Source organism: Suricata suricatta, chromosome 5 (assembly GCF_006229205.1).
Source record: "Suricata suricatta isolate VVHF042 chromosome 5, meerkat_22Aug2017_6uvM2_HiC, whole genome shotgun sequence".
Lineage (NCBI taxonomy): Eukaryota > Metazoa > Chordata > Mammalia > Carnivora > Herpestidae > Suricata > Suricata suricatta.
This window is the reverse complement of record NC_043704.1, coordinates 122,897,282-122,905,388: the sequence shown is the minus strand read 5'-3', so window position 1 is coordinate 122,905,388 and position 8,107 is coordinate 122,897,282.

The window sequence follows — 8,107 nt, the reverse complement described above, 5'->3', positions numbered from 1 at the left end:
TGATTAATGAATTCAGTAAAGTTGCATGATACAAAATCAATGTACAGAAATCAGTCGCATTCCTATACACCAAAAATGAAGCAGCCGAAAAAGAAATCAGGAAACTGATCCCATTCAAGATTGCACAAAAAACTATCAAATATCTAGGAGTAAACCTAACCAAGGATGTAAAAGACCTATATGATGAAAACTATAGAAAACTTAAGAAAGAGATTGAAGAAGACACCAAGAAATGGGAAAACATTCCCTGTTCATGGATCGGAAGAATAAACATTGTGAAAATGTCATTACTACCCAAAGCAATCTACACATTCAATGCAGTCCCCATCAAAATTGCACCAACATTCTTCTCAAAGCTAGAACAAACTATCGTCAAATTCATATGGAACCACAAAAGAATCCTTTATCCAGCAAACCTGTCATTCAAAATAGAAGGAGAGATAAAGGTTTTCCCAAATAAACATAAAATGAGAGAATTCATCACCACTACACCAGGCCTACAAGAAATCCTAAGAGGGACTCTATGAGGAAAATGTTGCAGAGATACCACTACAAACATGAACTCTACAGAGAACACAATGAATCCAAACCCACATTTTTCATTAATAACACTTGACGTAAATGGACTGAAGGCTCTAATCAAAAGACACAGGGTAGAAGAATGGATAAAAAAAAAAATCCATCTATTTGCTCTCTATAAGAGACCCATTTTAGAATGAAGACAACTGTTTGCTCTCTATAAGAGACCCATTTTAGAATGAAGACAATATCAGATTCAAAGTAAGGGGATGGAGAAATATCTACCATATGACCGGAAGTCAAAAGCCGGAGTAGCCAAACTTATATCGGACAAAATGGATTTTAAAGTGAAGGCAGTAACAAAGATGAAGAAGTACATTATATAATAATTACAGGGTCTAACCATCAGCAAGAACTAACAATTATAAACATCTATGCACCGAATTCAGGAGCACCCAAATACATGAAAGAATTAGTCACATATAGAAACAATCTTATTAATAAGAATGTGTTAATTACATGGGACTTTAATACGTCACTTACAGAAATAGATAGATCAACTAGACAGAAAATCACTAAAGAAACAATGGACTGAATGACACACTGGAACAGATAGAACTCTGCATCCTGAACCTAGGAAATTCACCTTCCTCTTGAGTGCACGTGGCACATTCTCCAAGTCAGATCACACACTGGGGCATAAAACAGCCCTCCATAAATATAAACGAATAGAGATCATATCATGCACACTTTCAGATCACAATGCTATGAAACTTGAAATTAACCACAGGAACAAGTCTGGAAAACCTCCCAAAATGTGGAGGTTAAAAACCACCCTACCAAAGAATGATTGGGCCAATCAGGCAATTAGAGAAGAAATTTAAAAATATATGGAAACAAATGAAAATGAAAATACAACAATCCAAACTCTCCGGGATGCAGCAAAGGCAGTCCTAAGAGAAAAGTATATTGCAACCCAGGCCTATTTCAAGAAACTAGACAAAGCACAAATTCAAAATCTAACAAAGTACCTAAAGGAACTAGAAGGGGAGCAGCAAGAGCACCCCAAACATAGTGGAAGAAGAGAAATAATTAAGATCAGGACAGAAATAAACAATATAGCATCCAAAAAAAAAAAAACAGTTGAACAGATCAACAAAACCAAGAGTTGGATTTTTGAAAAAATGAATTGATAAACCTCTAGCCAGGCTCCTCAGAAAGAAAAGAAAGAACACCCAAATCGACAAAATCATGAATGAAAATAGATCTATTACATCCAATCCCCCAGAAATACAAGCAATCATCAGGGAATACTATGAAAAACTATATGCCAACAACCTGGACAACCTAGAAGAAATGGACAAATTCCTAAACACACATGCACTACCAAGATCCAAACAGGAAGACATAGAAAATCTGAACATACCAATAACCAGTGAAGAAATAGAATCAGTTATCAAAAAAACTCCCAGCAAGTAGGAACCTGGGGGCAGATGGCTTCCCAGGGGAATTCTACCACACACTTTAAGTGGAGTTAATACACATTCTTCTCAAGCTATTCCAAAAAATAGAAATAGAAGGAAAACTTCCAAACGCATTCTATGAAGCCAGCATCACTGATTCCCAAACCAGACAGAGATGCAACAAAAAGAAGAACTATAGGCCAATATCCATAATGAATACAGATGCAAAAATACTCAACAAGATACTGGCAAATCGAATTAAGCAGCATATAAAAAGAATTATCCATCATGATCAAGTGGGATTCATTCCTGGGTTACAGGGCTGGTTCAATATTCACAAATCCATCAGTGTGATACATCATGTTAACAAAAGGAAAGATAAAAATCATATGATCCTGTTGATAGATGCAGAAAAAGTGTTTGACAAAATACAGCACCTTTCTTAATAAAGAACCTCGAGAAAGTCGGTATAGAAGGAACTTACGTAAACGTTATAAAGGCAATTTATGAGAAGCCTACAACTAATATCTTTCCCCCTGAGATCAGGAACACGACAGGGATGTCCATTCTCACCACTGTTGTTTAACATAGTGCTAGAAGTCCTAGCATCAGCAATCAGACAACAAAAGGAAATAAGAGGCATCAGAACTGAAAAAGATGAAGTCAAACTTTCACTTTTCACAGATGACATGATACTCTACATGAAAACCCGACCAACTCCACCAGAAGCTTTCTAGAACTGATCTATGAATTCAGCAAAGTTGCAGGACACAAAATCAATGTACAGAAATTGGATGCATTATTATACACCAATAATGAAGCAAGAGAAAGAGAAATCAGGAAACTGATCCTGTTCACAATTGCACAAAAAACCATAAAATACCTAGGAATAAACCTAACCAAAGATGTAAAAGACCTGTAAAATGAACACTATTGAAAACTTATGAAAGAAATTGAAGAAGACACAAAGAAATGGAAAAACATTCCATGCTCATGGGTCAAAAGAATAAACATTGTTAAAATGTCTTTATTACCCAAAGCAATCTACACATTCAATGCAATCACAATCAAAATGGCACTAGCATTCTTCTCAAAGCTAGAACAAACTATCCGAAAATTCTTATGGAACCACAAAAAACCCTGAATAGCCAAAGTAATATTGAAGAAGAAAAGCAAATGGGAGGCATCACAACCCCAGACTTTAGCCTCTACTACAAAGCTGTCATCATCAAGACAGTATGGTATTGGACCAAAAACAGACAAAGAAACCAATGGAATAGAATAGAGAACCCAGAACTAGGCCCACAAATGTACAGCCAATTAATCTTTGACAAAGCAGGAAAGAGTATCCAGTGGAAAAAAGACAGTCTCTTTAGTAGGTGGTGCTGGGAGAACTGGACAGCAACATGCAGAAGAATGAAACTAGACCACCTTCTTACACCATACACAAAAATAAACTCAAAATGGCTGAAGGACCTGAATGTGAGGCAGGAAACCATCAAAACCCTAGAGGAGAAAGCAGGAAACAGCCTCCTTGACCTCAACTGCAGCAATTTCCTACTCAACATATCACCAAAGGCAAAGGAATCAAGAACCAAAATAAGTCATTTGGACCTCATCAAGATAAAAAGCATCTGCACTGCAAAGGAAAGAATCAAGAAAACTAACAGGCAACCTACAGAATGGGAAAGATAGTGGCAAATGACATATTAAATAAAGGGCTAGTATCCAAAATCTATATGGAAGTCACCAAACTCCACACTCAAAAACCGAACAATCCAGTGAAGAAATGGGCAGAAGACATAAACAGACACTTCTCCAAAGAGGACATCAAGATGGCCTAAAGGCACATGAAACAATGCTCAGCATCACTCATCATCAGGGAAATACAAATTAAAACCACACTGAGATACCACCTCACACTAGTAAGAGTGGCTAAAATGAACAAATCAAGAGACTATAGATGCTGGCAAGGATGTGGAGAAATGAGCAATCTCCTTCACTGTTGGAGGTACAACTGGTATAGCCACTCTGGAAAACAGTGTGGAGGTTCCTCAAAAAACTATCAGTAGAACTCCCCTATGACCCAGCAATAGTACTGCTAGGGATTTATCCAAGGGATACAGAAGTGCTGATGCACAGGGGCACATGTACTCCCATGTTCATAGCGGCACTTTCAACGATAGCTAAATCATGGAAGAATCTTAATGTCCATCAACTGATGAATGGATCAAGAAGATGTGGTTTATATACACAATGGAGTACTACATGGCAATGAGAAAGAATGAAATATGGCCATTTGTAGCAAAGTGTATGGACCTCGAGGGTGTCATGCTAAGCAAAATAAGTCAGGCGGAGAAGGATAGATACCATATATTTGCACTCATAGGTCTAATAGGAGAAACCTAACAGAAGACCATAGGGAGGGGAAGTGGGAAAAATAGTTAAGGAGAGGGAGGGAGGAAAATCATGAGAGACTCTTGAATACTAAAACGAACTGAGGGCCGAAGGGAAAAGGGGAAAGGGGAAGGGGGGGTGATGGTCATGGAGAGGGGCACTTGTGGGGAAGAGCACTGGGTGTTACATGGAAACCAATTTGACAATAAACTATATGAAAAAAATAAACATTAAATTTTTTTAAAAGAAAAAAATTATCAAAATTAGGAATTTTAACAGTTACAAAACTATAATTTATAGATATTCAAATTTTATCACTTTTTCTAATATTGTAATTTTTGTAAATTTTTTCTGGTATCTGACCCCATTTCAGATCATAGATTACAGTTAATTTTATGTCTAGTTTCCTTTAATATAAATATTTTATCAGCCTTTATTCATCTTTATTAACATTGACTTTTTTATTTTTAGGTATACAAGCCATCTATTTTGTAGAATGTCTCTTAATCATCTGATGTTTTCTAATAATTAGATTCAGATTATGGCAGAAATTGTATATACTTATATCTTCCTTTTGTATTTTTACTTTTCTCATTGAGGTTTATAACTAACATCTATCTTTATATATGTTGTGAGGTAGAGATGTATTATTTTTCCACATGGGTAACTATTATTATTAATCAAATAGAGAATTATCCCCAAGTATTTATAATGATAATACAATTTCTGCCATATGTCAATTTTTCATATATGCACAGAACCATTTCTGGGATTTATATCTTGTTCCATTGATATATTTGTTCATCCATGTGCCTTATCTTCATTATTATAGCTTTACAATAAGGAAAGATAACCTACTCTGTTCTTTGTTCACTTCAAAATTGTCTTGGCAACTCCTGGCCTTTTGTAAAGTTATACACACACACACACACACACACACACACACACACACACACACACACACTTGATAAAGTACTTGCTTTAATTGCATTGAATTAGTTGGTTAGTTTCAGGAGGACTGCCATCTAAATCATTCATTAATGGAGTGAACATGATCTGTATTTTTCTTTAGACTCTTTTGGGTAAATTTGATAAGGCTATATATACATTTAGGCTTTACACATCTTTTACTGCATAACTTCTGAATTATTTTCTAAGTTACTTTGTTTTGCAATATTTTTAGATGTTACATTTTAAAAATACATTTATATTTTTCTTACAGACATAAGAACCACAAATAATTTGTGTGTATTGGTCTTATATCCAACAACTTTACTCAACTTTCAAGACAAAAATTTTGCAAGTTCGTAGACTTTGAATGCAGATAATCATACTGCCTGCAAACAAGGACTTCCATGATACTGGAAGTATAATGCTTAAAACAAGCATATTTGCATGTTAAAGGAAATGTACCTAACTTTTCACACTACAACATATTTTTATGCTTTGAATCAGTTTGGAATTCTTGCTTTGATGTTTTAAGACTTGTTTTTTGTTGTCAGTGGCCTCAAAATCCCTATCAATGAACAAACATGGTGCATTACGTTCTTTAATCCCACATTTTGGTTTTCTTCTGCCCTGTTTGGTACTTCTCCTTACAAGTAAATTCTGCAAAAAGTTGTCTGTATCACTATCTCCATTGGTTCTTTGCAAAATTTTCTTGAACCCATTTCAATCAGGCTTTTATTTTACTTTATTTTTAAATATTTCATTTATTTTGAAAGAGAAAGCAGAGAAGAGGCAGAGAGAGATGGAGAGAGAGAATCTTGGTGGCGCTGAGTATAGAGCTTGATACTGGTCTTGAGATCCTGGCCATAAGATCATGACCTCAGACAAAATCGAGTCTGATGCTTAACCGACCAAGTCACCCAGGCACAACAATAGGCTTTGATTTTACCACTCCACTGAATTCCTCCTGTTGATACCACCAGTAATCTCTACCTGGCCAAATAAAGTTTAGGTCTCCACCTCTTAGCAACATTTCACACTTGTTGCTTAGCTTCAGAGACACATCTCCTGTTTTTCCTCTCTTCTCACTAGCCCCTCCTTATCCTCCTTTGCTAGATCCTTCCCCTTTTACTCAAAAGTATGGGATGTTGTGAGCTCAGTCCTTATCATTATCTATCCTCACATCCTGCATAGGTAATTTCTTGACATTGACAACCAGCTCTATGCCAGTGACTCCCCAGTATAGATCTCCAGTCCAACCGCTTCCCTAAACTCCAGACTTACAGATGCACCAGCCTACTTGATGGCTTTGCTGGGATGTCTAATAGGAAACGCACATTTAAAATGTAGAAAATAAGTCCTTGACTCCTTAACAAGCCCTCCCAGAAACATTCCCAATCTCAGGAAGTAGTATTATTCCCTGATTGGAGTTCTCCTTGATTCCACTCTTTCATTCACAATTCACAGAGAACTTGTCAGGAAATTCTGTTTGTTCTACTTTAAAATATATTTGTGATACAAATAATGAGGAAAATTGATGCCCCAAGATATGCAATGGTTTAATTTCAGGTCCTACAGATTCATAACATAAAGGGCACTCCTTTTTCAAGACATGGCTTTAAGGTAATCTCACACAAGGAACAATTCTAATAATAGAAAATCCAAAATAATTAACACATTTTATATAGTTATTGGTGTTTTTGAGTGCCAAGTGACAGCATACCAAAGTTATACCATCACATGGCTATCTTAAATAAACAAAAGTATTGGTCATTTCTGTATTTCCCAGCTTTGCTATTATATGTATGGCATTGTGAAATCTGCCACAACTCAAATGCGTATTGTTTAGAAAGAAAACACTCAGAAATCAATTTCCCTTCTAAACATATTTCTATTTGGAAATATGGTAGCAGGTGGGCACAGTATCTTTTTAGTCAGCCATTCTTTCCATAAGGATAGCAAGCTGAGTGAAAAGAAGGGCATCCTTTTCTTGTCAACTGTGTCTTCCTTACAGAAATAGAACCAATGGGACAGACAAGCATGGGTTTCTATTACTACAGTATTCCATAAATGAGAGAAGTAGATAATACACGATCGAGAATAACATTTAAAGACATCAAGTATCCAGCGTCAATCAGTGCTCTACCTACTTCTTTTGTTCTTTCCCTTTCTTAACAGAGTGAAGCAAATCTTTGAAACTTTCTCGCATCTACTTATCCTACAATCAGGTCAATGAGGTTATTTTTCACATGGGAAGCTGGTATTTAGAATTTGCTTCAGAGTGATGGCTGTCTGCAGACTTGATCTCTCCCTTTTCAGCCACTGCAGTAATTTCCAAAAAGTTTTCTTCTTTTCAGAAATGTACTTCTGCCTTTCATCGAATCCATTTCAAAAGGAGAAAAAATAAGGTACTTTGCCTCGTGAATTCTCATTATTAGTTTTCAAATGAGAATCTGCTCCAAACATGCATATGGAGAGAAAGGGAAAGGTGCACCAACAATGGCTCCTTCTAGTACTTCAAGCTTTTTGTTCCACGTAGGTGAGTGACCCACACAGAGAACAGAGGGAGCCCTGACTCGGCTGAGGGGGTCCCAGCAGCCTTTGTGGAGAAAGTGTCCAAGCCAACCCTGAAGGAAGAACGTGAGGTGGGAAAATGGGTGCAGGTCAGGGCAGCAGGGTTTCGGGCAGAAGTGGGTGAAATCATGGAAACGAGCAAGAATATAGTCTGTGCAGAGGAAGAGCGTGGACCATGCAGTTAATTCAAATATAAACAAGGAGTG